The sequence below is a fragment of the Bufo bufo genome, chromosome 6 (genome assembly GCF_905171765.1).
Source record: "Bufo bufo chromosome 6, aBufBuf1.1, whole genome shotgun sequence".
In the NCBI taxonomy this organism is placed as follows: domain Eukaryota; kingdom Metazoa; phylum Chordata; class Amphibia; order Anura; family Bufonidae; genus Bufo; species Bufo bufo.
Window position 1 is genome coordinate 260,420,153 of NC_053394.1, and position 14,449 is coordinate 260,434,601.

The 14,449-nt window shown below is 44.6% G+C and overlaps 1 protein-coding gene across 1 annotated transcript in view; it reads left to right on the forward strand.

Annotated features, from left to right (window-relative positions):
- Positions 1–14,449, forward strand: part of LOC121003653 (neurotrypsin-like) — a 105,876-nt gene that overhangs the window by 76,883 nt on the left and 14,544 nt on the right. The gene's annotated exons all lie outside the window — the stretch shown is intronic.

The window sequence follows — 14,449 nt, forward strand, 5'->3', positions numbered from 1 at the left end:
ATGCTGTACCACAATTAATTTAGTGCTTATGATTTCTATGGAGTTTGACTATCATACAGGTTGGATTGCAGTGGGTTTAATGGCACACACAACTTTTGGTGACTGCTACATTGCAGATAAATTCAGTCACACACATAGTCATGACCTTGTCTTTGTGCAGTCCTTTTGAGAGAGGTGATCATATGGCATCGGTAAAGACAGTCAAAGTCTAAAGGCCCCCATGCACATTAGTGTTACCACCAAGAACGGTGGGTTCGGACGACAGTTGAATGTTTAAGGGGAGCTCCTGACTCTCCCCAGATAGATCTATAGTCGGGGAAGATAAGGATAGGAATTCTGAGCCAAACATTCACGCATATGACATGACAGAGATAGCTGTCAAGCAAACTGCTATTGTATGTGGGACCCATATGTGCTATTGTATCTGGGACCCATATTGTTTAATATCTTTATCAGCGAAATTGCAGAAGGCCTCGATGGTAAGGTTTGTCTTTTTGCTAATGACACAAACATTTGTAACAGGGTTGATGTTCCTGGAGGGATACACCAAATGGAAAAGGATTTAGGAAAACTAGAGGAATGGTCAAAAATCTGGCAACTAAAATTTTATGTGGATAAGTGCAAGATAATGCACCTGGGGCGTAAAAACCCAAGAGCAGAATATAAAATCAGTGATACAGTCCTAACCTCAGTATCTGAGGAAAGGGATTTAGGGGTCATTATTTCAGAAGACTTATAGGTAGGCAGACAATGTCATAGAGCAGCAGGAAATGCTAGCAGAATGCTTGGGTGTATAGGGAGGTGCTCATGCCGCTCTACAGAGCACTAGTGAGACCTCATTTGGAGTATTGTGCTCAGTACTGGAGACCATATCTCCAGAAGGATATCAATACTTTGGAGAGAGTTCAGAGAAGAGCTACTAAACTAGTACATGGATTGCAGGATAAAACTTACCAGGAAAGGTTAAAGGACCTTAACATGTATAGCTTGGAAGAAAGACGAGACAGAGGATATATGATAGAAACTTTTAAATACATAAAGGGAATCAACAAGGTAGAAGAGGAGAGAATATTTAAAAGAAGAAAAACTGCTACAAGAGGACATAGTTTTAAATTAGAGGGGCAAAGGTTTAAAAGTAATATCAGGAAGTATTACTTTACTGAGAGAGTAGTGGATGCATGGAATAGCCTTCCTGAAGAAGTGGTAGCTGCAAATACAGTGAAGGAGTTTAAGCATGCATGGGATAGGCATAAGGCCATCCTTCATATAAGATAGGGCCAGGGGCTATCCATAGTACTCAGTATATTGGGCAGACTAGATGGGCCAAATGGTTCTTATCTGCCGACACATTCTATGTTTCTATGTGTATGGCTGCCTTTAATCTGGCCTCAGACTACATTAACACAACAGTGAAAAATGGCCAAGTGACGGACATTTTATTTACTGCTGTCACGCGGCCATTTTCAGAACCAATTGAAGTCAATGGGGGTCCAATTTTTGACCATTTCCAGGGCCAGGCGGACCCCAATGAACTCAATGGGGCAGTTTTTAAAAACAGGAGTGCACCCGTCTAACGGTCATTAAAAATGAAAAATGGCCTTTTAGGAGTTAAAATAATTGAAAAAAATGACTCACTTGCATGCACAGAGACAGTCGCTGACGTCACTATGCATTCCCAGCATGATGATGTCACAGTGCTAGGAGTGCATGATGACGTCATCATGCTGAGAGCGCAGGTCCTTCTGCATTGAGTCAGGAGTTACTTCCCTGCCCCTGCAAGTGGATGAGGTGAGTAATAATTTTTTTTTAACACAAGCATAACAGGGGTCACTAATGGGGACAATATTAGTACTGGGGCCTCGTTATATTGGAGGCCACTAATGGGGGCCATTATTCACATTGTGGGGGACTATAGGGGACATTATTCATACTGTGGAGGCACTATGGGGGCCATGTGATGCCCATGAGGCACTATCGAGGGCATTATATATACAGTGAGGGCACTGTGACGGTTGGGATGTTAAAAAAAAAGTCAATCAAATTCATACTTTTTTAATGCTCGATTTTTAGTGGCCATTAAAAACAGATACAAAATGGCAAAATGGATGCAAAATGTCCGTTAAAATGGACAGATGGCCAGAAAATGGACACATGGATGCCAAATGGCGAGGAAAGACCTGTGCAGAGTTCACTGTGCAGGGAGGGGAAGAAGGTGAGCTGTGCTCATCACTTATCGTCAATGGTGTGACACTTTGGCGTTACCTTTCATTGTAAGGCTACTTTCACACTAGCGTTTTTGCTGGATTCGCCAGGGTTCAGCAAAAACGCTTCCGTTACTGATAATACAACCATCTGCATCCGTTATGAAAGGATTCGGTTGTATTATCTTTAACATATCTTTAACATTGCCAAGACGGTGCGTCATGAACTCCATTGAAAGTCAATGGGGGACGGATCCGTTTTCTATTGTGGAAGATTGTGGCAGAGAAAACGGATCCGTCCCCATTGACTTACATTGTGAGTCATCTTGCTCCGCATTGTGAGTCATCTTGCTCCATCTTGCTCCGCATCCCATTACGGAAATCAAACCGCAGCATGCCGCAGTTTGCTCTCCGGTATAAGAAAGCAACTCACATTGGAGCATTCCGTTCTGTTCAGTTACGTTTTGTCCCATTAACAATGAATGGGGACTAAACGGAAGCAATCTCAATAACGGAAAATATTAACACTAGTGTGAAAGTAGCCTAATTCTGCTTGTGATGATAACTAGATGACTGCTGAGAAGTAATGAGGCATCAGCCTAGTATAAGTCTCAGTGCTCAGTGTAAAATTAGATAGTGACACGGAACTTCAGGAAAAATAATCACTAACAATTCTTAAAAAATGGCTAACATGCCCTTTAATTAAAACGACTCATTGCTGTTCCATTGAACTAATGTTAAAGCCAGTCATACATATAAGATAGCTTTCATTTGTAAGATATTAGAAATAAAAAGTTGCCCTCCAACCCCTTCAGATAATTGTCCTCCCCATCTTCCTTTGTTAAAAATGCTAGATGTTTCCCTAGCATGCCAACCACTTCTAAGATGCGGCCTGTCAAAGCATTAAATTGAGCATGTAGTGATGACCCATCGCAGTGACCCCCAACATTCTCCTACTGAGCTGGAGGAGGGACAATGAATGTGTAACTAAGGCAACAAGAAATGTTCCTTTGGGAATGACCTATGAAGTCAGCCTTTGTAACTTCACACATGCCAACTAATTCCCTATATTAATGTGGTAAACCCAGCTACCACGCGTTTCTTTAGGAACCTATTGGAGATTGACAATATGCATAAAATCCCTGAAGGGATCGGGTCCCTGGTTCATAATGAGTTAATCAGAGGGAAGTCACCATTGTCAGCTGATACATACGTGATGAATGTGGCCGATAATATAAATATGACTAATATCAATGCCTTGGATATATGCACATTGCTTTATAATATATTACTCAAGTGTCCTTCATCAGTTTGACTCAAACTGCACTAATCTTGTGTATTGTGTAGAGTGGGTACTTGGGTTGGCACCATTTGAATGCAGAACAAATGAGGCATCAGTGGTAGTGACATCACATTCCATCCTTTTCTTTCATTGTGTTACAGAGAACATAGAAACAAAGAGAAAAGACTGTGATCTCTGTAATGTTGTGTGACACCCTGTCATGTGCTGATGGAATAAAGTGGTGAATAACCCAGTCACAGCTATTGTTAGCTTATCTATTGAAAACCTGGAATAATTCAAAGTGATTTAATGAAAGTTTCAACATGAAAAGTCGCTTTCAGGCTTGTGTCCAATCGGGTATGCAGGTTTAATGCAGAGAGATAAAATACAAGTAGGATGGATAGATAGATAGATATGGGGTAGATAGATAGATATGGGTTAGATAGTGTGACACAATGAGGGGTTGTATCTGGCAAGGCAGGTATTTTCCTCCCAGCATGTGCGGCTGGGCTGGTTTCCAGCCAGGTGAGGTCAAATACCGGACCGGAGTTTAAGTGCCGGTCGGGTATTGGCAGCACCTGGCTGTCCTTAAATAGGCAGCTGGGCTCAGCAGAGAGATCTGTTTTTGGGATCTGAGGCTTTGTGCCGTGCTGGAGGGAGGAGATCCGCATGCTGGGGAAACAGGTCCCCTAAAGCCTGCTGTGAACTACTGGAGGCAGAACTGCCAGCAAGGTGACTTGTGTTATATAAACTTTTCATTGTGTGTGAACACCAAGACTGCAAAGTTACGTGCTGTTTTGTGCAATTGCCTCAAGTGTGAATAAACACTGATGTTTTGAGTTAAGAACTTGTATTTTTGCCTCTGTACTGCGCCCACTTACCCTATCTACCAGAGCGAAACCCCACAATTGGTGGAGGATGCGGGCAAGAGCAGTGAGGCTGGCGTGAACACCGATATTTTTGGTTTCTGCATTTTTCAGGCACGGTTGTATGTCGTACATTAAACCAGCTGTATTACAACCAGTGTCCCACGTGGAGGCTGTTGTGTAGGCCCTCATGGAGGCTAATCTGCAGCAGTGAGAGACAAACCTGCAGCAACGCGAGGCTAATAAGCAGCAGCAGAGACTAACCAGTTGCTGCTATAACACGTGATGGCTTTGCAGACAGCAGGAGCAACCCTGAGCGTTTACACGATGCCCGGAAAGCAGTCCGTGCCGTGATTACTAAGATGAACCCCGCAGACGACATCAAAACCTACCTGGCGATGTACGAGAAAGTGGACATCAGAGAAAAGCTACCCCGTGACCAGTGGGCTGAGGTCGTCGCTCCATTCCTGGCATTTGATTCCCAGTGGGTGTATTTCGACTTGCTGAACGATAAAGCGGCCGACTACCAAGAAGTAAAGGGTGAGATTTTGGCAAGACTGGGGGTGAATGTGTTGGTCCGGGCCCAGCGAGTACATCAGTGGAGGTTTAAGCCAGCTGAGCCTGCGAGGACCAAATATTATGAGTTACTCCACCTCTTGCAAAAGTGGCTACAGCCTGATGTGCTGAGTCCCACGGCTATGCTCGATAGACTATTGGCTGATATGTTCTGGAGGGCTCTGCCACCCCCTCTCCAGCACTGGATAGGCCAGGTGTCTCCTGGCAGCGCCCTAGAAATGGTGGACCTGGTGGAGCGCTACGAGGCTACTAAGACTGTTACAGAGGGTTCTTTTGGGAGGGGGGCAGTCAAACCCCGTAAATCTCCATCCCAGATCTGGAGTCTTGTACCAACCAAACCCACCCGAGGTGTACCCTCTACGGACCTGGCTCCGATAGTCTGCTGGCGGTGTCAGGAGCCGGGCCATGTAAGAGCTGACTGTCCCCATCAGGTGGAACCCATGGATACTAACTATGGCTACCGTCAGTCGCTATATGCCAGGAAGCTGTTTGCAGCAGGTTCCCCAAAAACCCTAAACCACCTGTGCCAGGTGGTGGTAGGAGACAATCCAGCGGAGGCTCTGCTGGACTCTGGGAGTCTGGTGTCCCTAGTAAGGGCTCCCCTGGTACGGTTAGCAGAGTATACTGGCCAGAAAGTCGGTGTCATGTGCATCCATGGAGACTTAAAAGACTATCCCACCACCCTGGTGTCTCTAACCATAGGGGCTGGCAGATAGACTCACAAAGTGGCAGTTGCCCCAAATTTACACTACGAACTTATAATAGGGAGAGACTTCCCGGGCTTCCCGGCACTGTGGCCTGCTATGAGAGTGACTGATACCCATGAGACAGGGGTAACACTAGCAGAGTGGCCTGGCTCAGGGGGGAGACCAGAACCCTGGGAACCTGAGACCAAAGGGCCAGCGGTAGGGGTGACCGCCACTTCGGTGGAATAGGGGGAGACAACCCCGCTAAGTGTGATAGTGGGAGACATGGAGGACTTTCCTCCGTGTCCTGAATTGGAAGACCTCAATGTCTCTGGGGATAATTTTGGTACTGCCCAACGTCGGGATCCAACCCTATCCCGCGCTTGGAAAAATGTGTTAATAGTACATGGTGAACCACAACAACCTGGGGCAGAGTCAGTGTTTCCCCGTTGTGGTTCATCAGGATATGTTGTATCGGGTAAAGCAACTACAGGGTGAGCCTATTGAACAGTTAGTGGTCCCTAAGGCTTATCGCAAGCTTGTGTTAGATCTAGCCCACCAACACATTCTCAGGGTGACCTGGGGCTGCAGAAAACTCAGGATCGCATTCTACAGCGGTTTTACTGGCCCAGCATAATCAAAGAAGTGGAAGAGTTTTGTAAGTCTTGCCCGACCTGCCAGATAACTAGCCCCCAGCTACATTTCCGTAGTCCCCTAGTATCTCTCCCGATTATCGAAGTACCGTTTGACCAAATAGCTATGGACCTCATAGGCCCAGTACCGAAGTCCGCCAGAGGGGATCAACACATATTAGTCATTCTAGATTACACCACTCGGTACCCGGAGGTGGTGCCACTGCGACATACCTCGGCCAAACTCATAGCTAAGGAGTTAATGGAGATGTTTTCCCGAGTAGGACTACCTAAAGAGGTTCTGACCGACCAAGGGACCCCTTTTATGTCCAAGGTCATGAGGGAACTCTGTAAGTTGCTGCACATAAAACAACTACGGACGTCCGTACCGAAAAGGTAGTGTCTAAAGATGGGAAGGACTGGGACCTCCTTCTGCCCTATCTCATGTTCGCAGTGCGAGAGGTACCCCAGGCTACTACTGGGTTCTCGCTCTTCGAACTGCTATATGGCAGACACCCTCGCGGTCTCTTGGACGTGGCAAAAGAGGCGTGGGAACAACAACCCACTCCACATAAAAGTGTCATTGAGTACATTACCCAGATGCAAGATCGGATAGAGACAGTGTTGCCTCTGGTTAGGGAGCATATGGAGGCACCTCAGCAAGCCCAGAGTCGGGTCTATAATTGGCAGGCTCGGGTCCGGATCTTTAACCCGGGTGATCTGGTTTTGGTTCTGGTGCCGACCGTGGACAGTAAGTTCTTGGCTAGGTGGGAGGGGCCCTACGAGGTCCTCAAGAAAATTGGAGATGTAAACTACAAGGTACACCAGCCAGGGCGGCGAAAGTCGGATCAGGTTTACCATGTTGAATTTACTCAAACCGTAGAAAGATAGGGAAACCTGTACAGAAGACAGCCCGCGGCCGGGTTTTTCTAGGAGAAGAGGTACCGGCCCCTCTGTCTGAGGCAAGAGAGGTGGCTGCCACATTAAAAATTGCTGACAGCCTCTCCTCTAAACAGACTCAGGAGGCCATAGAGTTCGTTAGTCGGAACACGGGTGCGTTCTCGGACCCCCCCTGGACGCACTTCCATAATCCAGCATGACATTGTCACTGAGCATCAGGCAAAAGTCCAAATAAAACCATATCAGGTACCCGAGGCTCGGCGACAAGCCATATCGGAGGAGGTGCAGCTAATGTTGCATCTAGACATCATTGAGGAGTCAAAAAGTGAGTGGGCCAGTCCTATAGTATTGATATCCAAGCCGGACGGGACGTTGCAGTTTAGTAACGACTTTCGAAAACTTAACAAGGTTTCCAAATTCAATGGGTATCCCATGCCCCAGGTGGATGAGCTCATCGAGAGGTTAGGACAAGCCCGGTATTTTTCTGTTTTGGACCTCACGGAAGGGTACTGGCAGGTGCCCTTAACGGAGGCTGCCAAAGAGAAAACTGCCTTCATCACACCTGAGGGGCTCGAAGGTCTTACCCTTTGGTCTGCATGGCGCCCTTGCCACTTTTCAGCGACTAATGGACATTGTGCTTCGTCCACATCGTAGGTACACTTCGGCTTACCTGGACGATATTGTCATCCACAGTACCGACTGGGAAAGTCACCTACCCAAAGTGCAGGCTGTAGTGGACTCCCTTTGGAAAGCTGGCCTAACCGCTAACCCAAAAATATGTGCGATAGGGTTAGAAGAGACTAAGTACCTAGGGTATGTCATTGGGCACGGAGTCATCAAACCCCAAGTGAACAAAATAGAGGCGATAATTGGCCCCGACCTTTCACCACTAGGCAAATAAAGTCATTCCTGGGAATGGTGGGCTATTACATGAGGTTTGTTCCCCACTTTGCTACTCTAACCGCGCCCTTGACAGGGCTCTTGAAGGGACGAAAATCTATGATGGTTCGCAGGGATGATTGGGCGGAAGAGGCTTTTGCCGCTTTGAAGTCGGCCCTGTGTGGGTCACTGGTTTTGGTTGTGCCCGACTTCAAGAGGGAGTTTGTGGTACAAACGGATGCCTCCGAAGTAGGCCTTGGTGTGGTACTGTCTCAGGAAGTCAACGGGGAGGAGCATCCCGTTGTCTTCCTAAGCCACAAGCTCACCCCAGCCAAAACCGGGTACAGTATAGTGGAGAGAGAGTGCCTGGCTATCAAGTGGGCACTCAAGTCTCTCCGCTACTATTTGTTGGGGAGAAAGTTCCGCCTGGTGACCGACCACTCCCCTCTCATGTGGATGAGCCAGGCTAAAGACAGGAATGCCCAGGTCACCAGATGTTTTTTTTCTCTGCAGAACTTTAAGTTCTCGATAGAACACAGAGCAGGCCGGTTGCAGGGAAACGCGGATGCCCTGTCCCAGGTGCATTGTCTGACGTGTGTCCAGCCCCTCAGGAGTGAACAAAGGGACGGGGGGGGGGGGTATGTGACACAGTGAGGGCTTGTGTCTGGCAAGACAGGTATTTTCCTCCCATCATGTGCGGCTGGGCTGGTTTCCAGCCAGGTGAGGTCAAATACCGGACCGGACTTTAAGTGCCAGTCCGGGTTTTGGCAGCACCTGGCTGTCCTTAAATAGGCAGCTGGGCTCAGCAGAGATGTCTATGTTTTCGAGATCTGAGGCTTTGTGCCGTGTTGGAGGGCTGAGAGCCGCACACTGGGGAAACAGGCCCCAAAAGCCTGCTGTGGACTACTGACTTTTTGAGGTAAGAACTTATATTTTTGCCTCTGTACTGCGCCCGCTTACCCTATATACTGTACCAGAGCGAAACTCCACAATAGATAGATAGATAAATAGATATGGGATAGATAGATAGATAGATAGATAGATAGATAGATAGATACAGCTGAAACTCGAAAAATTAGAATATCGTGCAAAGTTGATTTATTTCAGTATTGCAACTTAAAAGGTGAAACTAACATATGAGATAGCCTCATTACATGCAAAGTGAGATATTTCAAGCCTTTATTTGTTATAATTTGGATGATTATGGCTTACAGCTTATGAAAACCCCAAAGTCTCAATTTGCTCAGGTACCCTTTGTTCAGGGGGTATGGATTAATTAGCTGACTAGAGTGTGACACTTTGAGCTTAGAATATTGAACCTTTTCACAATATTCTAATGTTAAGTTGCATTACTCAAATAAATGAACTTTTGCACGATATTATAATTTTTCGAGTTTCACCTGTAGATAGAGGAGATAGATAAATAGATAGATAGATATAGATATGGGATAGATCGATAGATAGATAAATATAGGGTAGATAGATACTTTCAAATTATCTTCACAAATATTTTATTTATAAGAAACACCAAATAGGAATGCTAGATTTAGGGGCTGCTCAAATAGTGCTTTTTCCAGCAGACTTTTGGTGCGGACACCGTGTGTTGAAAATGGACATGACCATTTATTGCGCCATCACAGCTTTAAACCTACGCTCAGTGATCTTCAGTGCTGCCTCCCATTGAAAAAATGGAAGGCAGAAATGACGTGAACACCGGCAGAATATCAGCACAGAGTTGCACCAAAATTTCACTGGAAAAAAGATGCTGTGTGAACAGCCCCTCAGTAAAATAACTTCCATCATTCTTCTGGATTAACAGAAATTCTTCATACTGTGCTATTTCCAATGCTGCTGAACAAATTGGCAGATATTTATCAAGACTGGTGCTTTCTGCGCCAGTCTTGATATCTCCTGCGCAGGCCTTGCCATAAATCCGTTTTCAACTTAAGAACATCTTATTCGAGCCTTCCTCACCCCTTAAGTCAACTAAAATACTAATGCATGCACTAAAATACTAATGCATGCTCTCGTCATCTCCCGCCTGGACTACTGCAACATCCTCCTGTGTGGCCTCCCATCAAGCACTCTCGCTCCCCTCCAATCTATTCTCAACCCTGCTGCCAGGTTAATCCACCTCTCCCCTTGTTTCTCCTTTGCCTCCCCCCCTCTGCCAATCTCTTCACTGGCTCCCCATTGCCCAGCGAATGTAAAATACTTACAACTACATATAAGGCCGTCCACAACCTGTCCCCTCTTTACATCTCTGACCTGCTTTCTCGATACATCCCCACATGTAATCTCAGATCCTCACAGGACCTCCTCCTCAGTTCTCCTCTCATCTGTTCCTCACACAATCGACTACAAGATTTCTCAAATGCTTCTCCCCTACTCTGGAACTCACTACCCAACACATCAGGCTCTCCCCCAACATCCAAAGCTGCAAGAGTAACCTGAAAACCCACCTTTTCAGGAAAGCCAACCATCTGCAATGAGCATGCTGCCGCCACAAGAGAAGCCTATACCCTCACCTACTGTGTTCTCCCCTTCGCTTATAGATTGTAAGCTCTTGTGGGCAGGGTCCTCTACCCCTCTGTACCAGTCTGTTATTAGTTTCTTGTTTACGGTGTTTTTTATTGTTGTGTAACCCCGGCTGGATGTACATCGCCATGGAATTAATGGCGCTTTAAAATAAATAATATTAATAATAATCCTCCGGCAGTCCATGTGCCTAAACAGAAATCTACGGCAGGATTTTTGGCTTCGTTTGGCTTTCTGGCTTTATTTGCACCAGAAAAACTGGAGTAAATGAAGATAAATTTGTTGCGGAGCACTGCCCCTTACAGTCCTTGCCACATGCCTTTCTGTGGCAAGGGAGGCATAAAAAACTCCACTTGCAACGATTTATAAAAAAGTTGCATTTTAAAAGCCACAAACACACAATTTGTGACTTTTTAACGGCAGGAAGATGATACATTTATGTTGTTGCTTAGCCTTACAAAATAGTGGGGGAAGGGAAGAGACAACACGTCTAAGCAAATCTGTCATTCAAGCTTTGGCCAGATAAGCTACATGTAAAATGACTGAATTACCTGGTTTGTCCGGCCAGTATATGTATTCTTTTAAACAGGCTCAGACAAAATAAAAAAAAGGTATACTCGCCTCCTTGCTCCCCCGCTACTCCCATTCCGATATTTAGCGGATCCCCACTGGTCTCTGCTTCCTGGTCTCGGAATTCATCAAATGCCTGCTCCCCTAACCACTGGCCGCAATGATGATCTACCTTAGCCAGTGATTGGCTGAGCGTTGTCACGCTAATACTAATAGTGCCCCAAAGCACAGCAATATGGTATGTAAAGTACATATTTAATTGTTCAAATATACAAAAATATCTAAAATCCAGTACTAGCAGCATACATACATACACACACAGGAATAAAGCAAACCAGACCACATCAAAAGTGTCATATGTCAATCTATACAACCTCTAGATGAAAAATATTCATGTTCAAATTTTTTGGTGTTAATACTAATAGTGGTAAACTCTCTCTAGGAAATCCAAAATTTTAAGGGACATTCACATTCACAACACTGTATCTGTTTTGCGGTCCACAAATTGCGGATTCACAAAACGCTGATACCGGCCGTGTGCATTTAAAATTCTGCGGATCAGCAGGTCCCACCTTTTCTTAGAAATGCCTATTCTAGTCTGCAAAATGGAGAAGAATAGGAGATATTCAAATTTTTTTTTTTGCGGGGCCATGGAACAGACATATGGATGCTTACAGCACACGTCTTTTGTGGCCCCATTGAAATGAACGGGTCGACATTCGATCTGCAAGCCAAGGTCAATACCATATGGAACAACAAGTACCAGGATCCGGAGTCCAATGGTTAACATTAGCTGCAAGTACTAGCTTCAAGTACTACATTAAGTACTAGTAAAGAGATATTGCAGGAGACTGAAGAGATTCAAGAGATACTGCAAGAGATTGGCTTAGAGTCTCCAACTGGCTCATTTGTGTTGTTTTTGCTGATCATTGCTTGAGAAGAGGTAAGGAATTCGGTCAGCTGTTTGCTATTGTGCGTTTGCTAATGAGCCTAGCTCACTAAGGTGTTACATTTGTTGCTGGGGGAGGAGTTTGGGAAGGAGTGTGTGTATATATAGAGACAGACTCATTAGCTGGCCTAATTCATTAGCTGCAAGTACTACATTAAGTACTAGTAAAGAGATATTGCAGGAGATAGTCAGGAGGTAGGCTGGAAGGTGGAAACAATACAAAAAAAAAAGGTAAGATTTGTTTGATTTAAAGTTACAAATTTTTTTTTTTTTTTTTTTCTCCTCTTTAAAATGGCAGACTTGGTTCAGTGCAGGAATTGTTGTGCATTTATTTCATGTTCCACTCTTTGGAGATTCGGATGCTGTCAGATCTGTAGACAGTTCTCCTTACTGCAGCAGGAAATTGCATTTTTGAAAGCTGAAATATTTAAATTATCTGTTAAACAAACTCCAGCTAGGACTGCTGCAATGCCACTGCCACAGAGGACCCCCAGAAATGGCAGATGGGTTAATGTAGGTTCTGGAAGTCTTAGAGTGGTGGATAGAAGACATGTCCCACAGTCGGTGGTTCTCCATAATTCATTTGCAGCACTCTCAGAATGTAAGGACAACATGGATATGGACTCAAGCACAGAGGGTGAGAAACCATCGACTCCTATGTCTAATGTATGCAACAAAAAAGATAAAGTGAAGTCTCAAAGGATGCAGCTGTTGCTGGGTGATGCAATCATAAGAAGTGTGGAGCTTAAAGAAAATGGTTTTGTGAGATGTCTCCCTGGGGCTACTGCTAGAAGAGATAGAAGACGTATTATTAATATTGTTAAGCAAGCAAAGCAGGAAGGGGACGTGGATGTTCTTGTCCATCTAGGGACAAATGACCTGGCTTGCAATGAAGTGTCAGAGGTGAAAAAATCTTTTATCACACTTGGTAATGACGTACAGGATTTTGCATCCACCATTTCATTTTCTGAAGTTCTGCCTGTGCATAATGTTCAGAATGATAGGCAGAGGCGCATAAAGGAGTTCAACATATGGCTTGGTAAATGGTGTCAAGAGCAAGGATTTGGCTTTGTTTCTCATGATAGCTCTACTTGGAATAGAAAGGAACTGTACAAAAAAGATGGTTTGCATCTTTCTCTCAAAGGAACAAATGTACTTAGTGAACAACTCCAAGAATTTGCGAAATAGTATTTAAACTAGGAAGGGGGGGGGGGCAAAAGAGTGAAAATAAAAGAGTCCAATTGCCCCCCGAAACAATGCCAGAACAGGTCAGAAGCACAGAGGTTAAGAAATGATAAGCTCAGAGTCCTGTCTACAAATGCTCGCAGTTTAGGTAAAAAAATCAATGAACTTGGGTCAATAATGGCATCTGAGAATGTAGATTTAGTGGCTGTTACGGAGACATGGTTTAATGAAAGAAATGACTGGGACATAACCATACCAGGGTACTCTTTATACAGAAGAGACAGAGAAGGCAAGAAAGGAGGAGGAGTGGCCCTGTATGTGAAAGATAGCATTAAATCTAACCTAATACAAGTTGGTGAGGCCAACATAGAGTCAGTTTGGGTTACGTTGCACTTTGCTAACCATGCAGTAACTCGTGTAGGTGTGATATATAGACCACCTGGTCAAGTTAAAGAACTAGATGATCTACTAGTTGAAGAAATAGCTAAAATGACAATGAAAGGAGAAGTTATCATTATGGGAGATTTCAATCTTCCAGATATAAACTGGAAAACCAAAATAGCAAGTTCTACCAGGAGTACAGATATTCTAAATTCCCTACTGGGGTTATCTCTACAACAAGTGGTTGAGGAGCCAACCCGGAGGGAGGCCATTTTGGATTTGGTATTCACAAACGGGGATTCGGTATATGATGTCATTGTAGGCGAAACCTTGGGATCTAGTGATCACCAGTCAGTGTGGTTTAATATAAGAACTGTGAAAGAGTCCCACCACACAAAAACAAAAGTTTTAGATTTTAGAAAAACAGACTTTTCAAAAATGAAATTAGTCATAAATGAGTCCTTATCAGACTGGAACGGATTACATGGAGTCCAGGAGAAATGGGACTACTTAAAAGGTGCATTATTGAAGGCAACAGAAAATTGCATTAGACTTGTCAGTAAAAGCAAAAAAAGGAGGAGACCAATGTGGTACTCAGCAGAAGTGGCCCAAATCATTAAAAATAAAAAGCTAGCATTTTGTAATTATAAAAAACCCAGAGCAATGAAGATAAGGAAATCTACAAGATTAGGCAGAGAGAGGCCAAGCAAGTTATAAGAACTTCTAAAGCGCAGGCAGAAGAAAAACTAGCTCAGTCTATGAAAAAAGGGGATAAGACATTCTTCAGATATATAAATGAAAAAA